Source organism: Psammomys obesus, unplaced genomic scaffold (assembly GCF_907164565.1).
Source record: "Psammomys obesus unplaced genomic scaffold, mPsaObe1.curated_primary_1811, whole genome shotgun sequence".
Classification (NCBI taxonomy): domain Eukaryota; kingdom Metazoa; phylum Chordata; class Mammalia; order Rodentia; family Muridae; genus Psammomys; species Psammomys obesus.
Genome location: NW_026596101.1, coordinates 10,554,874 through 10,579,688, shown reverse-complemented (window position 1 = coordinate 10,579,688; position 24,815 = coordinate 10,554,874). Strand labels below are relative to the sequence as shown.

The window sequence follows — 24,815 nt, the reverse complement described above, 5'->3', positions numbered from 1 at the left end:
AGGGAGTCTTATGGAAGAAAGGTGAGGGACAGAAAGACATGGAGAGGACAGAAGCTCCAGAAGGAAACCAACAAAGCTAAAACAAATTGAGCTCAGGGGTTCCTGCAGAGACTGATGATTCTTGGTACATGGAGAGGACCTAGACCCCCATGCTCAGATGTAGCCAATTGGCAGCTCAGTCTTGATGTGGAATTCCTGAGTAAGGGGAGCAGGGGCTGCCTCTGTTATGAATTCAGTTGTCTGCCCTTTGATAACTTGCCCCTGGCAATGCAGTCTTGTCAGGCAACAGAGAAAGAAAATCCAGGCAGTCCTGATGAAACTTGATAAGCTATGCGCAGATGGCAGAGGAGAATAACTCCCCCTTTTAGTGTAAAATAGAGGGAAAGGAATGGGGAGAAGAGGGAGGGAGGATGGGACCGGGAGAAGTTGAGGGAGGAGGCTTCAATTGGGATACATAATGAATAAACTGTGAAAAAAAATTAAAAAGGACAAAAAATATAAAGAAAGAAATGTTAGAATCTGCCATGGCAAGGTTTGCTAGCAGAAGCAGGACAGATCATGTTGCATCCACATTTAGAAAACAAAGAGAAATGAATGCAGGTACTCAAAAAAATCCAATCAAATTGTCGTTGGCATCTCCCATAATAGCCATGCCACTATTGCATCATGCCACTATTAAAACATGTCTTGCTAGGCAGGACATTATTGTAGCTCATGCATTCCACAGCTGTGTTGGAAAAGTTATGATTTTTTTTTTTCTCCAAGAGCTTTCATAGCACCTTTCAGCCCTATGATCGCAACAAGGAGGAACTTTATGGGTAAGATTCTGCTTGACTTCTCCATGTCCTGCAATCTAAGGGTCTGGTGTCTTCAGTAATAAGATATTATGATGTTGATTTCATTTACCATTAAACCAAATTTTACTTCAGTTTAAGTAAACAGTAAGCTGCCAGCTTGCTTGGATATCTGGATCTACAAATCAGATTGTCAGTTATCTGTCTCTCCTTTTTTGACTAAGCTCTCTTGAGTTTTAGATAGACTGATTGCAAATATCCATCTTTTCTGGCTTACTCCAGACTTGCTGAGTAATCTTTAGTTTTATCCTATTAGTGTAGTCAGAATTCCAAATTAAATCTCTGTTAGTCTGATTTCTGTCACTATAGTTAAATGTGGTATTTATTTCAATAAATCATTCGGTAGACTTTTATCCATAATTGGTTCACCCAATCACTTAGCTTATGGCAGTATGGTATGACATACTATGGGCAAGAAAAAAAAAAGCTTACAACACAAATCAGGGAAGAAAGATGGCAATGAAAGGATTAGAGAACCACAGTTCTTTTAAATGGTATTCTTTATGTGATCTAAAGACCTGCAGCTAGTGTCCACTTCTAAATTTCTACTAGCATCCAATAATGACACTTTTGACACTAGACTTTAACACATAGGCCTCCATATACAATAGCCAAACTTCAGCAGCCTTTCATGGGTTTATATTGGCTCTGTAGCCTTTCTTTGCTATCTCCCATGCACACAAACGGCTGATGATACTAATGAACGAAGCCTGTTTTGTACACTTGGATCATAAGTAGAAAGGGAACATTTGAGACAGACTTAGCTCAGCCATGTAAACGTGGGCGACATGTTTTCCTACAGCTGGTTAAATTAAACAAATGCAAATGCACTAGGCCAGTAAAACAAACAGATATATTCACCCTAGACCATTCTTGATTTACTTCTAAAATTGTTCTGATGATAGAAATCATAGTTGTCTTAATTAAAGTTTATACCACTACATAAAAGGGACCCTGAAAGTCTGACTTGAGGAAGAGATGTTTAAATTTTCATATTAGCAAGTGTACTCTAATCCATAGACGTGTGGAAATTTAGGGCAATGAGGGTTCTTTTGCCATCCTCAGCATAAGGCTTCCAATACTAACTAGAACCAAATGAGTAGGTCTGTGTTATCCTTAGATGGGTGACATGAAATAATCTATTTCTATTTATATCTCATTAGCAAGCATTTAGACATAGAACCAAATTTGGTCACCCATTCATGTAACCAAGAATCAATTAACAGCATTTTGAGGAATGGTCAATGCCTTCTACAAACTTTATGTTAGTCAAATTTAGGTGGTATCTAATTTTTCTCCAACCTATTTTCAAAATCAGTAATACAAAATAAAAAACAGTGAAGAAGAATCTTTATTTTGTCTCTGCTGAGCTCAGCCTGTATATCCCTATTATGATATTTCATCCCCTCCTCTCTCTCTATCTCTGTCTTGTTCCATACAGCAGAAATGAGGCATATGATGTCGTCTGCAAAGTGTTTCGCTATATTCTAAAATGGCAGGGAATCGGAATCATAAATTGGAAGATATTTTTTTCAAAGTTGTACAACTTTAAAAAAAATCTAAACTGTACTATTCACAAATATAAAAAGAAGCTATAGGTGAATATTTTACCAGATTAAAATGTTTTCATATTATATTGGAAATAAAGGTAAGTAGATACATTTTTTATCTTTTGAACATACCAGAACTTCTCCACAACAACTAAGAATTTCTAGTATAATGCAGTTTGTGAGTCTTTGAGATGTCTGATGACATGGGACTTTGGAGAAAACCGCCAATTGGACAGTAGCTTAGGCATGTCAGACCTCTCTGATTGGAGGGATGGACATCTTACTGATTTGCAGAAATATTCAATGGTTTCCTAAAGCATGAGATTTGATAGCACCTACTACTGACTTAGTTCTAGAGAATAAGGTTTTTAATGGCCATACAATGGCATGGCCCCTTAATAACCAATTAAATATATCTGATTCTATGAGCTCCTAGGGCCAAATCACATATGTTAATGATCAGGGCATGAAACGGGAGGTTTACCTTATTTGTCCCAGAATCATTGTCCTTTGATTTTTAATGCATGTCCTTTTGTTCTTAAATGAAAGGACAAGTTAAAGGAATAAGGGCTGTCTGTGGTTTTGCTGAGTCACTGTTCTGTTCTTTAGCTTTGTTAGTTTCTAAGCTGAAGGAGGTCTCTTTGTGTTTCCAAGGTTGCCTTTGAAGGATCTTTTCCTCAGAGGAACATCCTGCCTTCCTTTTATTACAGCAGTTGGCCAGAAAATCCCAGTCAGTCTGCGACTATTGGAGACTGCTAGACCGCAATCCCATTTCCAACACTACAGCTCATCCACTAAACAATTTTTCTAGGAATGATGCCATTATCACTAGCTACTTGGCTATGCCAAAAGGCAGTACTCTTGCAATAGCCTCAGCCCTGGGAAAGATACCAAATGACGCCTCAGGCAGAGGATAGGCAGTAAATCAGCAGGAAAAGCAGAAAAAAAAATGTCCCAGCTTTTGAGATCTTTTATGTTTTTCCAGTCCACTGGCCTATCTCTCTCACCTTCTGCTTCTATTTATGAGAAAACCCATCCCCCCTTCCTTTGTGGTCCAGTAGTAGTGTTTTCTATTGGCAGGGTCTTCATTCATCACAAGAGAGAAAATTCACACCTTTTGAAGCTCTTGTGATCAGATTTCTGCGTGACTGGTGAGAAGGTAGCGTTTACCTTACGTCTCTTATAGATGGGGGGGTGTGTGCTGAGTCGGGATGTGTCAGACAGTGGAGAGAGGACCAAAAACAGCAGCAGAAGGTATCTTTCACAGCCTTTCATTCTGCCTGAAGGCTGTCTTGTGGTTCCAGACTTGCTGGAAGCTGCTGCTTTGGCCAGCAAGCATAGCTGTATTTCCTGAGTTTGCTACTGTATAAAAAATATGGGCTCACACATGGGGATCATTGCTGTGAGCTTCTTGGATACACATATTTCAAGGTATCTGCTTCTACAAAGCAGACCTCTGAAAAAGTAGTCTTTTTGTCTTGGTTCACAATTTCCCCACCCTTTCTCCTCTCCCACCTCCCCTTTCCTCTCTCCCTTCCTGTAAGCATTTTTTCCTTCCTCTTTTCTTTCTAAAAGTTTGGTCACCTAAGAAAAAAATGAGTTGCTATATGCTGACTTAATTACTGTATCTAGTTGGCCAGGGACAACTATTGATGTTTTCAATTTTCTCTATGCAACTTTATGTGACATCAGAGGCTCAGAAGTGTGTTTGAGTGTGTGTGTGTGTGTGTGTGTGTGTGTGTGTGTGTGTGTGTAATGAGAACCCTTATGAAAGACTGACACTTTATTTTTTTCCAGTTATGCCTAATATAGTTTAGGATATTTAACTTCAAAAGAAAGATGTGATCTTCTTTATTGAGTTTCTCAAATGTTTACTATCACAATGCAAACTGGAAATTTCTATCTCTTCCCTTCTTTCCCCTTTCTTCAAATCTCTGTACCTATATTTCCATCTATCTATGTATCTGTCTATATCAATCTATTTGCCTACCTACCTGTCTATCATCTATTTACCCATAATTTGCCTTGTCCATGTAATGATCTTAATTTGTTCATCAAACAATTAGCAGTGAAGGAAAAGCTGAGTCTTTAAAAGTTCTCTGCTACTCTGGCCAAAATAGAGTTTTCAGGGTTTTGTTTTTGTTTTTGGTTTGTTTTTTTTTTTTCCCCAGGAAATGCCATCCCAGAAGGTGGTAAATTTGAGACCAACTTGGCTTTGTGTTTCTCTTGGGGCTCCTAAATCTTGGAAATAGTTTCCTACAGGCTCAGTATTTTTCTTGTTGGAATTTATTTCAGTTTTCTTTGTTTCTACTTTAGAAAACATGCTCGATGAATAATGATGCCTCAGGCAGAGAATCACTCCAGCAGCACAATTTAAAGGTAGGACACATCCTGCCCTCACTTGCATTTATAATATGCCAGCACAGTCAGTAGGAATTGTGCCCACACACAAGCTAACAGCATGGAGGCCTCAAGGTTAGCAATTATGAACATGGAAAAGCCCATTTATTCATTTCAAAATATTTGATGTGAGTGCTTCTGAGGCAAAATCTTGAGTCTCCTTCCTTCTTGTTGATCCCAGTAGTGGCATCCAACTCTGAGGGTAGCTCACAGCAATAAATGTCCTCCTTGTTTAGTGCACTAGATGAGGACAAAACAAGACTGTAATATCAATCTGGAAGCCTCAGTGGAGTAAAAGTTAGAAGTCAGTAATTCCGTTACCATCAAAGAGCAAGAAACATGATTTTTTTCAAAACAATATTGTGTGTACATTTTGGAAAAGATAATCGATGTGTGGAAGAAAAATGAAGGAGAATGCTCATCAGTTATAGTGCCGAACTTTGTAATTTCTCTCTACTGCATCTCTAAAGCAAACACCCTGTTTGTTGGTAAAAGACATATAAAGCATCAGGAATGGGCTTTTGCTCTGGGACTGAGCAAAAAGAGCTTTTATTCTATAGCGCCGAGCTAATAGAGAGTAAATAGGAAACTATCGCTGACTAATCTGGAGAAGTACAGATGGTAGTGGAGCCCAAATTGTACATTAGATAACAGTAGAAGAGCTTTTGGAATTTACGTCTGCACTCATTTGACAGCTAATGGAGATGGCTCTTTTGTAAATTAAATTTCGAATCCCATCACCCCCTAAATGAAGAAGGAAATCAAGCAAGACTTTTTTTTTTTTTTTAAAGAGGTATAAGGCACCACACCCCTCCGTGCAGCGAAGGGTAAAACAAACTGGAAGGCTGTGAGTGGAATCTGAAAGAAAAAGGGTGGGAGAGGGAAAAGAGGGGAGGGGTTTCGTTTTAGGTTTCTGGGTGGCCAGGCGAACCCGCCACAGATCCTGACTCTTTTGGAGATGTTGAAAACGACAAGCAAAGTTTTGTCTTTGTCCCCTGCTTTTTCATAAAACCAAAGCCTAAGGACTGCAACTGCCTCTTGTCCCAAGAGAGAGTGTGTAAAGAAACCGCGTGGGTGAGGGGTGGCAGAGCAGATCGGGGGACGGCGGCGGAGAAGAGACGCGAGCCAGTCTCAGGCGGGAGGGCGTGGATACCAGTGCAAGCTCGAACAGGTCCAGCCTTCTGGAGACCTGTGCCAACAGCAGGAGGGGACAGAAAGGATCTCTGTGGACAGATCGGGGTATGGAGCAGCGGGGAGCGCCCAGCTAGAAACTCGCCAGGATTCGCCCAGAGGAGCTGGACCTCCTTGGTGCCTTTTGCCCCTGTGAGCCAGCTGAAGGAGAAGTTTCCCCAAGGGAAGACACCCCGACAGATCGGTTGTCAGAAGCGGCTCAGGTGAGTCTATCTGCGCGTGCAGTGCTAAGGATGGAGCTCCCTCAATCTGCCCTTTAGCTAACTCTTTGAGCTAGTGGAGGGAATTTGAGGTATTTCTCCAGGGAAAAGAGCAACTCTTTATGAAAGGGAAATGGTGCACAAGCCAGGACTCCATCCTTGCCCAAAAATGGGAGTGGCTCCAGGTCCCTCATGTAACCTGAGAAGAGGCGCCGCCTTTCCTAGCACTGCCTCAGGTGGCTGAGGCTTGATTTTTGACAGCTCCTGGTCAGTGGATGGAAAACAGGCTTCGAGGACCCCTGCACCTTCAAGCTCCAGACCTTCGGTAGGTTGACCTGTCTTTCTTACAACCTAGCCACCGCCCCCCTTCTTACCCTCGGGAGACGATGCATGCTCCCCATGGATTGTAGGAGTCATAGGGTGGGGGCAAGTCCCACACTTCTGTCCACTCCCTTGGGTCTTGGGGGGGGGGAGGCGTCCAGATTTCCCCACCCCAACTCCAAAGCCCCCATCTAGCTGTTAGTCTCTAGAGATATTTCCTGGTTGCAGTGGCGTTTCCCAAATGCATCCAGCCTGGAAGAAGCGATCTGTGAACTGCCACGTTAGGGGAAAGACAGAGGCGCTCCACCTCCACGGACAACGTGGGGGCTAGAGGGCAGACCGGGGGCCCTGGTTGCCATGGCTCCCTGGTAGCCCAACCGCGGGAGCTGGGGAAGCAAGTCACGGACAGTCCCTTTTTCCTCTTTGTGCCGCTCCTCGTCCTCTCTCTCTCTCTGTGTCTCCCTATTTTTTTTTTTCCTCCCTTGAGTCAAAGTGTGTGTAGGGAGGGAGCAGGGAGCAAGTGATTAATTTGGAGAACAGGGCTCTGGAGCCGTGAGGCTGGGGAAACGTCGCTGTCTCCATCCCCACTCCCCTTGGCTGCGAAAACCCACACTTTCTCATCCGGGGGCAAGGCTGAGGAATTCTAGCGAAAAATCTGGGGCGGGAAGAGCAGCGGCATCACAGTCCAGGTATTGGAGCCCGAAGCTCACGGAGGGGTAGCTGGGTGGGTGGTCTGAGGTCGGGAGAGAGGGCGGGCGGGGAGTGCAGAGCAGCCACCAAGCACCAGCAGGTGTGTGTGGCACTGAGCGGCTGGGCGGGGAGGGAGCCTCTGACTCAGCCTGGGGAGAAAGAGATCGGTACCGCCCTGCTGGCCAGAACTGTGAAGAGTGCTTGAGCTGGGAGCAGCCAGCTGAAGGCGAGTGCGCCGCAGCGCGCTCCCGCTGGAAACAGGGCAGGGGGAGGGGCGAGGCGGGGGGGGGGGGCGGGGGGGGGGATTTGCTCAGGGGTCCTAAGCTAGGTACATCAAGGTAGAGTCCTGGAGAGCCCAAGTCTCTTGGCATTCCAGCTCTGCCTCCTCTGGGATGTGTGACTTGGGGGCGTCTTTTACCCCGCGCCTCAGTTTTCTTTTTTTTCTTTTTTAAATAATAAGTATCAGTGCATGCCATTTTGAGTTCGAAGACTGGAATGAGATTATCCAAGTGGACAATTTACCTGCTTTCTCCGATGGGTGGCAATCGTTCAGAAGTTAGCCGTGGTTGATGGTCTCACTGTTTCAATTAGTCCTCAAATTAATTAGATGTGGTAGATTGTTGTGTTTTTTTTTTGTTTGTTTGTTTTTTTTGTTTTTTGGTTTTTTTGGCACTTTTACTGAGGGCAGAACTCTGTATTTTCTAATTTTAGAAAAACCACATTTATTAAATTTATTAACACTCAGTTCAACTCGTAAATCTTGTCTGCTGCCTGTTGAGAGAGAGAAAACCTAGCTGTTGTTTGCTGGTTGGCTCTGAGGCCAGTGCTGGACAGAGGGTATAAACGACTGGTCACCTAGGGTTTGAATTCCATCTCTCACCCGCTAATGCTGCAGCTGGGCTTGTCTAGGTTTCAGCCTCTTTCTGATTCAGCTTGGCTATGGAGTCAGATACATACCTGGATCTTCCCTCCGATGGTCTCCCACAGATTCACCTCTCCTAATGATGGCAAAGTGTGTCCTGTTGTCATTACTTGGATTCTCCTGAAAGCTGTCACCTAATACATAGAGATAAGTGACATTACTAGGGAGGTGTGGACCCTGGCAATGGGGACTAGAATCCCTTTCAGGAAATGCTAGTTCCCACCTCAACATAGAAGCACAGGACCAGGAAGATTAATGCATGTTTTCTCAGGTTGCTCTTATGTATTCACTTACTAGATCCTTCCTACCTTGCAAGTGTGTCATGGTTGTACAAATTTTGCTCATGTGGCATTGTGCAACAGGAGTTCATATCATGGCCAATGTGCTGGTATCTTTATGTTAAGACCTCCCACTCCCAATTAGGCAACTAGTTTTAAATCAATTTTTAAAGATTTTTTTTTTTTTTTTTTTTTTTACTAAAACATGTGTATTTTGGTAGGTTTAGACACTTAGGACAGGCAGATACTACTATCTCAAACATTTTCATGAAATTTTTATTGAAATATTTCTCACTGAGAAAAGCATCACCTGCGTAGAGGCCTGACTTTCTATTTATTTACTTCTGAAATATGTGAAGATAGGCGATATGTTAGACTTCAACTTGCTTTGTTGAGGTAATTAATTTAGCCTGATGTCAGATAGGAAGGGATGATTGTCCAAGAAATGCTGTGAGCCTCGGTTCAGGCAGTGCCTACTGATGCTTTACAGTAAGCATTACAGTCACCTCCACAGTTGCTATGTCATCTTTAAAAGGGACCTTGAGGAATTAGTGTGACAGCTTGTCTGAAATCCACATGATCATTTACATACTGTTTCCCAGGAGCTCTGGCACTGAATGTTCTATTTATTGGAAATTATTTTGCCCTTTGATTGATGACAGCCAACACTGTGATAGAATGTCATCTGCTCTGGAAACACAAATTTCACTTTTCATCATTTTCTATTTTCCTTAAAAAAAAAAAAATCTAAGCACCCATGCACTCAGAAAAGCCTTATTACACACCAGACAAAGGGAGGCAGCATAAAATGTGACAGATTGGAAGGTGTTGAACCCTGAATTTGGGGAACTAATTAACGTGTCAAGGTGTAATCAAGAGGATGAACTTGTCTCCTACTGAGGTTGCTTGCAGTGATGAACTATATTTTCTGATTCAATCAGTGTTCCATGCTCTCTTTTTTTTTCAAGCTAACTCTGAGAATACTGTATTTTCAATTATGAACATTTTGATTACAGCTTCATCCTAACTAATTCAGTCTGAAGAGAATGCAATTATTATGGTGATTTACATACAATATGCTAAGTTAACGAAGCTAATGAGTGAAAGCATAATATTCTTTCTATTCATTCCTGGAAAAAATATTGTGCTAAGCATTCTTTGAAAGAAAAGATTACATTATTCACCAGCACTTTGAGCCTACCTACAAGTAGACTTGGCACTGAGCCATTTTCTCTGCTATTAAAGTGAAATCTCTTACATTTTGGAGATCACGTGTCTTTCTTCTCCCTTGGGAGGGACGGGGAAACAATTCTCAATTTAATTAGATATGGTGCTTTCTCTTTTCTGAATATATTTATTAGAGGAAAGAGTCTGCATTTTCTAATTTTGGAGGCTGGTTAACACTTTAAACATTACTAATTGCTGCAGTTTATTATATGTGTGTTGCAATAGTGTGGTTAGTTAATTATAGCTTTCTCATTAGCACCATGTAGAGAATAATGAATTAACACATCCCTTTGATCAAAAGAACATCTATGTTTATTTTCTGAGAATGAAAGTGTTATTGTGTTACCAAAAGTCACTATAATTTTCCCAAGAAAATCAAATTAGTTGGAATTCTCCAGCAGTACGTTAGGAAGCTTGATGAATGAGTTGGATTGATCACAAGTGAGAGAGAGAGAGAGAGAGAGAGAGAGAGAGAGAGAGAGGAGCTGTGGTTGCTTGGCAACCCAATATTATTCTGCAATTTCTTCTGGTATATTTATCCATTAAACTAGAAAATTCTGTTTTGTTAACAAATGTTTTTAGTGGGTGCACAAATATACCATAACTAATTGAGATTTTATGTATTGCAGATTCTGAAATGATCCTGCTCACCTTTCCATTGTGTTTAGACAATAAAAATAAAGATGTGTACTCTGTTATGGTATTCCAGAATTTTCACTAAACAACGTTTGTTTCATTTTTCACACAATTTATTTCTACCAAAATAAACACAAATTGTGCATCTTTTCTGAAAGTCAAATCAGTAGGTCTGTGCATAGGTGTGTTCATGAAAATAATTAAGAATCAAGCAGAGAGCTTGAGGTAAAGTGATTTGAGGAGAGATGGATCCTTTAAGCTATGATGTGAATTCATGGTTCATCAGTTGAACTGACAATTGAGTAAATTTAAGATAGATATAAACATCCAGATCAAATGATTCTGGCAGATAGTGATGACAATAATGAACGCACTGAATTTGGAAAACACATCAATACACATGTGCTTTGACTCTATTTTGCCACATTTTTTTTTCTGTATGATGTTTGTTTGTATCTTATCTTTTCAGCGGTTAAAAAATAGGAAATTCACACAGCTACTGTTTCCCCTCCTGTGATCTTCTTTTCTTTTTTCTTTCTCTAAGAACGACAATCATACTGTTTTCCCCTACAGCCTAAGAATTTTAGTGTGCATCACAATTCCATTCTCAGACTATAAATTCTCTGAGGGCCTGTGTTCCATTTTATGCACCTCATAAACCCTTATAGTCCCTGGCATGGTAGAAAGCACATTGTTGTTATGGTTAAATGCAAAGGCTCTGTAGTCAGGCTACCAGGGCTCAAAATTGCAGTGGCCAACTCACAGGTGCTGTAGCTAAAGTCCTTTTGAGTTCAGGTTGAGTTCACTTGTGTAAAACTGCCTTACACACCTAGCTAATGTTTGTTATTGTGGCATTGACACGACACTCTGTCTACACAGAGCTCAGTAGCACTCATTAGCTGCTCATAAGTTCTCAGCTTTTTAATTTCATTGTCATTTTTTTATTCCATTCTTAGTGTGAATGAACAAAGAGAGATAAAGATGTGCCTCTGTAGCCCTTTGCATATGAACAAACGGTAGCCATGGTACCGTCAAGTTTGACTTGTGTTAGTTATATGCACATGTATGAGTAGCGAGTGTGTCAGGTGTTTCATATATCTTGAGTAGTAGTTCCTACTTGTGGCTGAAATGAGAAGTACCTAGAAGGCTGCTTAAATTACTACCCTATACCCATCCAGTCAGAATCTGTGGGGCTTGCAGTGCAATTCCTGTGTCTTGCCATGACTGCCTTAGGTTTGCCTATGCCTTCCCTGAGATGTTGCAGGCTGCACAGTTACAACTCATAGTTTCCTTGTTGTGATAAAGCTTCACTGGAAAAGAAAACACCTTTGTCTGTTCTCTGAATTTTTCTTACTGAACTCTTTCTCTCCAACAGCACTTAATGAATTGAAAAAATATATATCCTAAATGATCGTTTCATTTACTGAGTACGATTGCATTTTTCAACAAGATATTTCTATTGAAGCTGGTAGAAAAGAAACCATTATTAAAATTTTGTGTGTGAATGGAGTAAGTGACACTGAATTTAAATGACCACACCAAGTTCACAGATTTGGAACAGGCTTAAAGATCAAGAAACCTGGAACTTTTGAGATTTGAATGCAGATGTGTCTTACTGTATGATTTCAAAGAAGGCAGGAAGGTAATTAGCTTTGAAAACAATTACCTTATAGGTGAATTTCTGCTTAAAAACTTCTTGTTCAGTGTCAAATTAAAGGGCATTCTGTGTTCTATTTAGGATTCAGAATAATGCCCTCTGGGTTGAATATAATATGAATGTGTATTTGGTCTGACTGGCCTTAAGAAATTTCTAATTAAAAATTTTATACAATACATAAAAAGTGGAGATTCTAAGATTTCTATATTTGTCTTATTTGGGAAAAGAAATTATATAACTTGACCTGAGATTTTGTAGGTTAGAGAATGCCATTGGTCTGAATTGAGTGGCTGAAAGGCACATTCCTTTGGGGGGGTATTAAAAGACTCATAGATTTTGTCAGGTCTTGGTAAAACTTTCTCTTTCTGTGTCTCTCTCTGTGCCTCTGTGTCTCTGCCGCTATGTCTCTCTCTCTCTCTCTCTCTCTCTCTCAGATATTTTTATATTCCAAAGTACCAGCTAAAGTGATTTTATATTGGGGTCTAGAGCCTGATCTACAAAGCAATTCTAGGACAGCCAAGGCTACACAGGGAATTCCTGTCTCAAAAAACAAACAAACAAACAAAAATATGGGTCTGCATCTTTTTTAACAGGGTTAAGGAAAATCAGCAAGTTTGTTCAGGACCCTTCAGGATGTTACTGCCCTTCATCTTAAAGCTGAAACAGAAGTCACTAAGAGAAAAGCTATGTTGAACCTGTGGCTTTTGAGAGAGGCATATAACTCCTCTATTAAGACAACGTTATCTTCCTGCTCCAACAGCTGCTGTTCCTTCTGCAGAGCAGCAAAACTGGTCCAAAATCAGAAGTTAAAGGAACCTGTATCTGTAGAGGCCAGCTATCTCAGAACAGAACAAGGTGGATAAGGGTCCATGATAGATGGGATTTGATAGGTTTGCAAGGAAACTCAGGTATACTTTGGATACTTCCAATTTGTAGAATGTGAGTAATGAGAGAGCTTGAATTGCCACAAAAAAGCCTCATTAAAATTGCATTCAAGGTCATCTTTAGCCACTTTCTTTTGTTTTTCTTTCCTCCATTTTTATCACCCCAGTTGGGCATGCTCATATCACCTAAGATCAAAGTAGATAAAAAGAGTGTTCAACTGTGGCCCTCAACCTTCAGAACAAATTGTCCATTCCCCTCGATTTTCTCTACTTGCCAGGACTAGAGCTGATACAATAGTGAGGAGAATGCCAAAGACATCTTCTATGAAATTAGGTCTGCTCTCTGAGCAGAGGTCCTCCCCCAAGAAAAGCTTTCACGCAACTTGGAGACTATGGTCACCCTGAATGGAAAGTGGAGACTCAAGTAATAGTGCCAATGGAGCACCAAGTGTCACCTGAACGTTTGGATCTTTGCAGGGCATCCCTGTCATTAGCAAAGTTATATGCACAAGGAAAGAATGAAGAAACAGATCAAGGGTACATTGCTGGCCAATTTGTGTTTCTGAAGCTAAGGACAGGGCATTCTCTGTGACAATAGAATATAAGTAGGTAAGGAGAATGCAACATTTTTTGGTGGTGCTATTAGAATTGATTGTGAACAGAGTGTACTACTGTATTGAAGACCTCTGCTAAAGAATTTAAAGTGGCAATATCTGTTCATTATGAGCCACCTTACGTGTTAATGGATCCAAAAGAAATAAATCATATCATCTGCAAACAAGCTTGGAAGAAAAGAAACACTGACATTTTCGGGAATTGTCTCACTGAACATTGCTTTTCAATCAATTCATAAACTTACTGATGAAATGACCCTGTAAACTTTAATATCTTGTATAATGCAAGCACTATATGCTTTTTAGAGAATGTTCTCATACCCTTCTTGACTTTTACAAAAATGGGGTGAACATAGGAGGTAAAGCCAGTAGCCCATTTAATGTTAAAACATTAACTCAACATCAAATAGCTAGCCAGGCAGTAGGATTTAGCAACAACAACAACAAAAGAATGAAAGCTCAGATAGCCTTATGTGTACCAACTGAACGTTTACTCTGTTGCCTTCATACTTTTTATTTGTTTCCTTATTTGAAACCTATGGTGAAACATTCAAACAGTAGAAACCTTTTCCTTTAAATCCAGAGACACTATGTAAACTACTGAGGGCTATAACGAATATAAGAAAACACTAGAGATGTCACCATTTCCATTCTCAGGGTTGAATTCAGTCCTGGGCAAATTAGGGAGTGTATTTTTATGAAGGTTCGTCAATTTTGTAAGACTTATTTGTGTGGTTTTGTAGGGGAGTGGGGTCAGAGGCTGTCTCATGAGACAATGGAAATGATCTGTCATTTTTTTTTAATTTTTCTTTTTCTTTTTTATATTAATTACAGTTTATTCACTTTGTATCCCAGCTGTGGTCCATTCCCTCATTTTCTCCCAATCCTACCCTCCCTCCCTCATCTCCTCCCATGACCCACTCCAAGTCCACTGATAGGGGAGGTCCTCCTCCCCTTCCATCTGACCTTAGTCTATCAGGTCTCCTCAGGACTGACTGCATTATCCTCCTCTGTGACATGGCAAGGCTGCTCCCCCTGGGGGAGGGGGTCAAAGAGTCAGTCACTGAGTTCATGTCAGAGAGAATCTGTTCCCCTTACTAGGGAACACATTGGGACATTGAGCTGCCATGGGCTACATCTGTGCAGGGGTTCTAGTTTATCTCCATGCATGGTCTTTGGATGGAGTATCAGCCTCAGAAAAGACCCCTGTTTCCAGATTTCATGGTTCTGTTGGTCTCCTTGTGGAGCTCCTGTCCCCTCCAGGTCTTTCTATCTCCCCCTTATTTCATAAGATTCCCTGAACTCTGCCCAATGTTTGGTTATGAGCCTCAGCATCTGCTTTGATACACTGCTGGGTAGAGTCTTTCAAAGGTCCTCTGTGGTAGAAATCAGAAGAGGGAGAAAACATGATCTGTCATTTAAGAAGCCTTATTTATTTAACTGAGTGTGGTCATACACAGTTGCAGTCCAAGCCAGACTGAAGCAGGGTGATTATGAGTTCAAGATCAGCCTGGGCATTATATGAATTCCCATCTACCAATTAAGCATTTATGAAATAATCACTTTGTGCTACTTGTCAGAGAAAAGCTGAAGCAGAAGCTACATAAATAATTCCATCTAGTTTTCTCCCTCCTCCGATGTCCATCCTCTTTGCCTTTCTGAATGGGGATTGAGCATCTTAGCCAGAGTCCTCCTTCTTTATTAGTTTTCTTATGTATACAGATTTTAGTATGTTTATCCTATATTATATATCTAATATCCACTTATGAGTGAGTATATACCCTGTGTGTCTTTCTGCTTCTGTGATAGATCACTCAGGATGATCTTTTCCAGTCCCCTCCATTTACCTACAAATCTTATGATTTCCTTGTTTTTTATTGCTTAGTAATATTCCATTATGTAGATATACCTAAATTTCTGTATCCATTCCTCAACTGAGGGGCATCTGGGCTGTTTTCCCCTTCTGGCTGTTACGAATAAAGCTGCTACAAACATGGAGTAACAGGGCAGGAGCCTACCACAGAGGGTCTCTGAAAGGCTTTATTCTATAGGGTATTGAGGCAGACATTGAGACTCATAGCCAAACTTTGGGCAGATTGCAGGGAATCTTATGAAAGAAGTGGGAGATAGTAAGTCCTGGAGAAGACAGAGCTCCACAAGGAAAGCAACAAATCCAAAAAGTCCGGACACAGGGGTCTTTTCTGAGACTGATACTCCAGCCAAGGACCACTCATGGAGATGGCTTGGAACCCCTGCACAGAGGTAGTTTATGGCAGTTCAGTATCCAAGTGGGCTCCATAGTAATGGGGACAGGGACTGTATCTGACAGGAACTGATTGGCCTGCTCTTTGATTACCTCCCCCTGAGGGGGGAGCAGCCTTAGCAGGCCACAGAAGAAGACAATACAGCCACTCCTGATGAGACCTGATAGACTAGGTTCAGAGGGAAGGGGAGAAGGATTGCCCTTATCAGTGGACTGGGAGAGGATGGGGTGAGGAAGAGGGAGGGTGAGACTGTGAAAGGAGGAGGAACATACAGGGGGGATACAAAGTAAATAAACTGTAATTAATAAAAAATATAATAATTAAATATAAGCAAAAGATAGAATTAAAAAAATAATTCCATCTAACATTTTCAAATGTTCACACTCTGTTTTGCAATATATATGTCAGTAATTTGAGGAAAGTACCAATGTCATAATACACATTTTAAGCCAGGTAGTATAGTGAAAGAAAGGCCTTGTTCAAAATGATACCATAGAGCTAGCAAGTGAAAATTACTTCACTCAGGGAGACATGTCTAGTTCCTTTCCCCAAGCTCTTCACTTCTACTCTATGCCATATTCATCCCAATATACCATATCAGCATCTTTCCTCTTCTCAGACTGTTCATTCCCAAAATGTATAGTGTCTATCAATGTCTTCAAATGTCAACTCTGATTTTCACTATAGATTAGCATTATTACCTGTTATCTATTCAAACTTTCTTGTTATGTATCCAGTTATTCAAGGTAAACATTAGAAAAGTAGATAAAGAAGGATTCTTTCTACCTATCCTAGTTAGGGTGCTATTTAAAAAGAGGTTTTAAAATCTTTCTTGCATTGGAGTCACAGTGAGGACTGGCTACTGAGAGGGAAACTTGGGGGCGGAGCTGGGATGAGCAATTATCTTAGTTACATTTCTGTTGTAACTAAGTTCCCTGACAAACTTAAGGACAAACAAACTTTTGTGTAGATTGGAGATCCTATCTCTTTCCATTGTTTGTGCTGTTTTGGCATTTGTTTAACACCTGCCTGCTTCTTTACAGTCTTGGTTTCTCAAGAAAGCATGCTTATCACTGTGTTGTGAATATAAAGATTTTCTTAACTTGCTCTATTCAAATGTGTCTGTTATCACAGAGTTTATACACTAGCTTAAAATGTGATGGTATAAAGAATACTTCATAGAATGTATAATGACAAGAATTTCAGAGCATTGACATGGAGATAAGCAAGGAAGCAAAAATAATAATTTTAGGCATCTTCAACCTACAACCTATATCTCTATGAATAATTAATTGAACACTCGGTGTTATTTGTTATTTTTCAGTGATATACTCTTTTCCGTAGAGATCAAATGAATAGATAAAAGTAGAAAGCAAACTAACCATTTTAAAATTGATCTTTGTTTCAATTTTGCTTTATAACCTCTGGAAATTTTCAGAGGAGATAGATTTCAAAGGATCTCAACAGTCTAGTTTTTATGCATGCACGTTTCTGTCTGCAATTGATTTAGAATGAATAGATTTTGTACACAATAGATGCACTTGAAATGGTATTAAAGGACTAAGGAGTTCAGGTGCAACTCAAGGTCAAATAAATAGGATTTGACCTTAAACACTGTCCCTTTTAATAAAGAAAAATGTGTGGTGAGTAGGGGCTACCATCAGAGAGAATACCTTTCATTCACATTTTAAAATCAATATGAATGGTTTAAATTGGAAATTGACATCTTTACATAAAATCTTTGAAAGCTATCTTCTATTTTTCTGTGTTACCAGTTGTAAACTGGGGATAGGAACAGCATTTGCTGTCCCCTTCAGTGGCAGTTGGAGGATTAATGAGCTAATATTTGTAAAGTGCTTTGAAGATAAAGGTGTCCGCTATTATTATTACTAATAAACCATTTTTCTCCACTGTAATTTTGGACAGCAGCCATTAAAAACCCATTACTGTATTTAACAGTAAAACAATCTGCTACAACCTAGTATTTACTGCCTCAATTAAGCATACATTCTGCTCCTTTTGCCCCTCCAAATAAAGAGCCGGGAGAAAGGACAGAAAATTGTGTCCTGTTATTTCCTAAGCTCATCTAAGTAGTGAGCTTGGACTTTTGCCTGTCTCTAGAGAAAGCCAAGCTCTGTCCTCCCTGAGAAACAAGTTGGGCTACACCTTTGTTTTTGTGGTTTATAAAAGGAATGGATCATTAACTTCTGGGCTTTTCACCCATCTGCATGTATATTGTAGTTTATTATCTTTGAAGGTTGAATTCTACTGTCTTTTTCATTGCTTGGCACAAATAATCAAAATGAAATGGACTCATGGGTGGTTATCAATATGTTTATGCATGGAGGAGAATTGGTGTGCAATACTTACAACTCATGACTAAGATTGCAGTTGAAAACTGAAATAATTATGCATCTACTCCAAGTTCACAAATATTTAAAAAATAATATTGATGTACTTGAATTGCACAGACTAATTTATTCTATTGTTTTGGGTTTTTTGTTTGTTTGTTTGTTTGTTTGACACTGCGTTTTTCAGTGTTACTTTAGCTGTCCTGGACTTGTTTTGTAGACTAGACTGCCCTTGAACTCACAGAGATCCACCTGTCTCTGCCTCCCAGGTGCCACTGTACCCAGCTTAGACTAATTTCTTAAATGAGTATGTTACTATAGCTAACATATGGTATTAAATCCCAATCCACATTTATTTTAATCTCTATACATGTTCTAAATTATAGAATCATGTTGAGTAATTTAACTACTTCTCACATATTTCCTAAAGAATACTCACTTTTTAAAAAAGTTATTTTACTATAGCAAATAAGATTTAAAATACATAAAATTTACCCAGCAGGGTATCGAAGCAGGTGCTGAGAGTCATAGACAAACATTAGGCAGAGTGCAGGAAATGTTATGGAAGAAGGGGGAGATAGAAAGACCTGGAGGGGACAGGAGCTCTAGAAGGAGACCAACAGCCAAAAAGTCTGGGCCCAGGGGGGCCTGCAGAGACTGATGCTCTAACCAAGGATCATGCATGGAAAAGATCTAGGCCCCCGGCTCAGATGCAGCCCATAGGCAACTCAGTCTCAATGTGCATATCCTAGTAAGGGGAACAGGGACTGTCTGACATGGACTTAGTGGCAGGCTCTTTGATCACCTCCTTCTGTGGGGAGGGCAACCTTGCCAAGCCACAGAGGATGACAATGCAGCCAGTCCTAATGATATTTGATAGTCTAGATAGCAGGGGAGGAGGACCTCTCCTATCAGCTGACTAGGGGAAGGGCAGAGGAGGAGAAGAGGGAGGGAGGGGGAGACTGGGAGGAGATGAGGGAGGATGATATAGCTGGGACACAAAGTGAAAAAATTGTAATAAGTAATAAAAAGAATAAAAATATGAGATAAATCATTGACTGTATTGATGCCTGCCCAAGGCCACCAGGCCCTTTGCATTTTTTTCAACCATCCTAAAATTTGAATGGAAAAGGCCTTATTCTTAAATGAATCTAGTTTTTCAAGAAAAAAAAAATGCTGTACAGCACAGCATTTTATTATGGAAAAAAACTTCCTCAGTCAGTATTTGCTTTTATTTTAGAAAAAATGAACACAATTGTCTGCTTGATTTTTGTAGATGATAATATTGCCATATTTAGTAGGCTTGTTCACAGAAGAAAGGAGTTACACCCAAGTGTCTTTCCATCAAGAAGAAGAGCTTCAAAGTAAAGAATAGGATAACTCAAAAGTCGTATAGATAATGATCCTGAAGTTACAAAATAGTTCAGGATGAGTGAAGTTCATTGTGGTACATTACCTCTTGGAGTGCAGCTCATTTATCTGAAAGTTAGGTGAAACAGCTCTTTCCCAGTACTCTTGATGCTTAAAGAAGACTAAGTACCCAACGGAGCATGAAACTTTTTCATGGAGTTCATTTTAGAGTCAGTGCATTAGTAAGTATCCAAAGCAGGTGCTATTGGTCTCAGGCAGGGTTTTGGACTGCTCACTGCAGGTGAACCATGGCACGTATTCTAAAATTGATTTTGCACAGGAAGACAATGCTGTGTAGATACTATCCCTATACAACTGACTTCTGAAGTCAGACTTATTCTATTTTCATCTTTTCCTTGAAACTGCACATAAAGAATTCACCATACGACTTGAGATAATTTAAAATTCAGGAGGCATTTAAAGGTTTTTGAGTCTGGAGAACAATGGGGACACTGAGATGGACTGTCTTTTTTTTTTTTTTAAGCAGTGTATTATATTGAGAGTATAGACAGCAGAATGGCTGCAAGTCTGAGGAGAGATAGGGTTTCCTTGTTAGAGTGGGGATTGTGTGATCCTTCTTGTAGTGTTCACAGGAATAAAGGGGGGCATATTAAAATGTCTCCTTTTTGGTCTCCAGTTGACCAGTGATAGGGAAACTCAATGCGTGTTTATTTAACGTGATTAGTTGGCCATTACTGGGGATTGATAGGATAGGGAAGACAAAAATCTAGACAAGCAAGCTACCTTACTTCTGGAAATGCAAATGACTGTAGTTACTGGAATTGAAACAGTTCAACAAAATTGGAGAAACTTTACAAAATGGCATGATCGTTGCTAATAAATATACACTTTGCATATATGATTGTTAGGGTATCAGTTGGGAAATGCACAGTTTGTCATTGAGAAGAAAAATAGCTACTAGCTTATGTGTGGTTGTATTATGGAAAAAAACTTCCTCAGTCAGTATTTTCTTTTATTTTAGAAAAAATTGAATGAACACAATTGTCTGCTTGATTTTTGTAGATGATAGTATCGCCATATTTAGTAGGTGACAAGTCAATCTTACAGGCTTGTTCACAGAAGAAAGGAGTTACACCCAAGTGTCTTTCCATCAAGAAGGAGAGCTTCAAAGTAAAGAATAGGATAACTCAAAAGTTATCCTATTAGTCAGGATCTCAGTTTTGGTCCTGTAGTGATGCAACTGAGTTCTCCCTGAATCCCTACCTAAATTTTCATGATACATCATGGTTTTGTTGTTTGGCATTGTGGGATAGTTTGCCAAATATCTACAGGTAAGAGGAAAACTTTCCTGTCACGTCTTACATAACTGCCTAAACGGCCATGCTTGAGAATCATCTTTTACTATCTCCCCTCTTAACTATTGTTACAATGGCAAATTCTCCATTGTCATTTTGACTGTATCTGGAATTAACAAGAGTCCAAGCAGCTGGGTATCTATTTTTTGATATATAAATTATAGAAAAATAAAACATATAGAATATATATTGTATAGACAACATATATAAACATACATATATAACCACATACACACACACACACATATATATATATATCACATATATATACATATATATATATATATATATATACATATATATGATTTATTAGAATGTCTTTTGTGCTTTGGTCCAGCTAGTCCAACTTTGCCATCTACCAACACAAGATCCAAGAATCCAGTCACTGTTCAGTGCAAGAGGATGGATAGCTCAGCTGGTGTTCAGTGTACACTTGAATCTTGAGGAAATAGGCTCTAATGCCAGTGAAATAATAGACTTTCCAGTGAGAGCAAGAGAAAGCAGGATTCCTTCCTCTATGTTCTTTATATAGGCTACCAGCAAAACATATGGTCTAGATTAAAGATGGATCTTCCCACCTCAAAAAGAAAGAAAAAAAAGTTCTTGACTATTGGTGTATCTTCCCACCTCAAAAGATCTGGTTTAAAGGTGGGTTTTCATATTTGAACCGATTTAATTTATATATCAAAGGGCTCTCTACTGGACTTTTTAGCTAGGTTGTTGTTCCTTCTATGATGCCTTAGGATCCTAAAAACCCACTTTGCAAAATATACTATTCTCCAAAATATTAGTTTTGAAAAAAAAAATCAAGAGTCAGTGAAAGTGCCATCTAAGCCTCTTATTGGCAGATTCTAGTAGAGGAAATAGGGAGAAATGGAAAAATGGAAATGTTCATGAACTAAGTTATAGAACCAGCTACTATGTCCTCAAGGTAGAGAGATCTACAATAAGGTGGTAAAACTTTTCAGAAGTGGGTACAAGTCAGAGGTCCTTGGGTCTTTCAGAATACTGGTTTCAAAGGAAAAGGGACACTTGACCTCTCCCCTTCCTCTATTCTTTGCCTGATGGCCATCAAGAAAACCATTTTACATTGCCACATAGTGCTTACTCTGTAGAGGCTTACTTGTGAAAAGGCCAATCACCCGTGGTGTAGAACCTCTGAGACTGTAAGCCAAATGAGCTTATCTCCTATGAGCTTTTTATCTTAGATATTTTGTCATATTTACAGTAAACTGACAAACATTATCTCTTTTGCTATACCATTGATTCACCACATGGTCAATTACAAAAGAAAAACCCATAAACATCTGTTGTAAGGGAGTACAGTATTTCTTTTAATGCTCCATTTCTGATTTTAAAATTCTATTGTATTTTCAGGTGTGTGTGTGTGTGTGTGTGTGTGTGTGTGTGTGTGTGTGACTTTGTTGTTGTTATTTTGTTTTAACTTAGGGCTTCATGCGTGCTCAGCACACTTTTCTACTGTGCAGCAATGAGCGCTCTGAGATCCTATGGTTTTTGTCTAGAGGGGGCAACAGTGAGATGAGGGAAAGGAGCCCTGTGTTAGCCGTGAATACTTTAGACTAAGACTCCTGGGTTGGGGCAAATGCTCTGATTCTTTACCGCATATTTGTTTTGCTTCATCCTCTGATCTTTTTCATTTCTCTTGAAAATGCCTTGAGTTTTAAGGAAATCACTTAACAGGTTCCAAAGGTCCATTCACAGTGAACTTCACTTGTTCGGAACAGAGAGACCTGCTGTTTAGATTGCCCAGGGTAGCTTCTCTCCATGTGGGAGAGAGTAGAGAGCAATTTCTCTTTTCCTTCTATAGCCACATAAGCCACAGTGGAAAGCGAAGCAGGCGTTTTGCTGTAAAATGATGCTGATGGATTTGACTGTAGGCATCCCTGACCTGTAGCTTGCGCAGCTATAATGGAAAGGGGGCTGATGTGTGGAGCACAACTACAGTTCTTACATCTACTGCAGTAATGTGGAAGCACAGAACCTGAAGTGGGTCCAGGAGAGAGAGCTGAGGCAGCTTCTTCGGAATCCTCCTTTCCCCTACAGTGCTGTTTGATAATAAAAAATAAACTGCAGTCATGCCTGGTAGAGCTTCATCTGTGTACTCACAGCCTACACTCTATTGTCTCCCTGTGTCTTGTTGCCGCCTCCTTCCTCGTATGTCTCTCCGTTTCTTCTCAGTTATTACAAAGTGTGTGGAGTGCCATTCTTGTTCTGCTGAAGCTCTGACTCACCTGGAATAAATACAACAATACATGGCAGGCACTCGTCGTCTTGGTAAAAACACTTGTAGAATATTAGAGTGTATTTTTCTTATCCCATAACGTATCTTAATGACACAGGCAGCAAAAATACTATGCTATTGTGAATGAAATTTTGCATTGGTGATTAAATTCACTATGAATGGAAGCTATCACATGCATTTAACTCGTGCTTTTGATACTTTTGTGGGCAAGAACTCAAGTAGAACACACAAGCAGGTGTGTGGCTAGACCAGGAAGTGACAGGAAATCAGATTTTTGCCTTATTCCCATGACAGTTCATCTGGGCTCACTGGGAGTGTCAAATGACAAAACATGTCTTGCCCCAAAGGGAATAAGTGATAGTTTTGAGTGACTGTAACTCAGATACAAAGATTCAGATTACTGTTAATAAAACATTCCGTTGGAGATTTTATAAACAAACAAACGCTTGGATCGATGTATTTGCTAAATGCATTGGTAAGGAAAGTATGTAGACATATTGCAACAAAGCTGGGAAATCTCTCCTATAGGATTCTAATGCTATTTGAAGCTTGCTGTCTACTAAGTGTATATATTCTAAAAGAGGTGTTAATTCTCAAGAGGTGATTTTTTTGTTTGTTTGTTTCTTTCTTTTTTTTTTTGATAAAGTGCAGTAATTTTGCTATAGCACAGATAATTTTTTCCTTGTTTTTTTTTCTGTATCAGTGTGCCATTTTCTGCCCTTTGAAATAACCAGAAAACCTGCTTCTAATTTTTCCTTGACCCACAGATTTATTTCCCCCCTCAGCTATTCTGAAAAATTCCTCTATCTGTCTACGAATCACTAGAACACTGTACCTCTCACTGGATTTCTGCATTGTGCAGCCTCTCCTCTCCAGTAAGACCTAAATGTCACTGTTCAAATCTCCTTTCTCGCTTGTCACTTTGAGAAGGGACCTTGCTTACTTCCTGAAAATCTCCCTCGGCTCCCCATGACTTTGTTGGCCAAGTAACTGTCACACTTGCTTTCCACATTAAGTGGCACTGGGCTTCATTATTCTCCTCTACATCCCTGTATCCTTAGAGACCCCCTAGCACAACAGCTCCCAGCTTTGTGTTCTCACATGGCTTTGTGCTATCCTTTCTTCTGAAGTAACCAGTCGCTGGAGACTCGTTCTCTAATCCGTGCTCCCCCAAACTCTTTGTGTTGCATCCTAGCGCCACCCCCTATAGTTCACTAAAACTTTTAACCTGCTCATTAAATATATGTGTGTATGCATATATGTACATACACACATATATTTAAATGCAGATTTTTTTTCACTAGTCAACGTGCAGCAGTCATGTCAGCAACCAACAATGAAAAATAACTATAAAGATTAATAGGGTGAAAGCAGCTGAAACTCACCATGTTCTCATTATATACTGTCATCTTCTAAATGCTCCTGCTTTTATCTTCTCTTTCTTTAAAACTCAGGAGGTTTGTAAAATTTGCATGCTGATGATGACAGATTAACTCCTACCTGAGACCTGGAGCCCTTTGGAGTTCATGAGATGGAGGGAGGATTTATGGGGATTGCCATTCCTGTGATGAACTCACTGATATCCTGCACGAAGCACATGCTATTATCACAGGACCTGTGATACTACAGGTAGAGACTCATAACAACACAAGAAGGGCCTAAACAGCCCAGTGATGCTTCCAGTTAATTGCCAGCTTGACAGAATCTATAATCATCTAGGAGATGGGCCTCTGGCCATTCTGTGTGTGTGTGTGTGTGTGTGTGTGTGTGTGTGTGTGTGTGTGTGT

At 39.9% G+C, this 24,815-nt stretch overlaps 1 protein-coding gene across 2 annotated transcripts in view; it reads left to right on the top strand.

Annotated features, from left to right (window-relative positions):
- Window positions 1-5,955: 5,955 nt before the first annotated feature.
- Chl1 (cell adhesion molecule L1 like) overlaps window positions 5,956-24,815 on the top strand; it is a 213,831-nt gene continuing 194,971 nt past the window's right edge. For both annotated transcript variants that reach the window (XM_055628603.1, XM_055628604.1), the window contains exon 1: window positions 5,956-6,198. The gene's annotated coding sequence lies outside the window, so the exon portion shown is untranslated. The remainder of the gene's footprint in view (window positions 6,199-24,815) is intronic.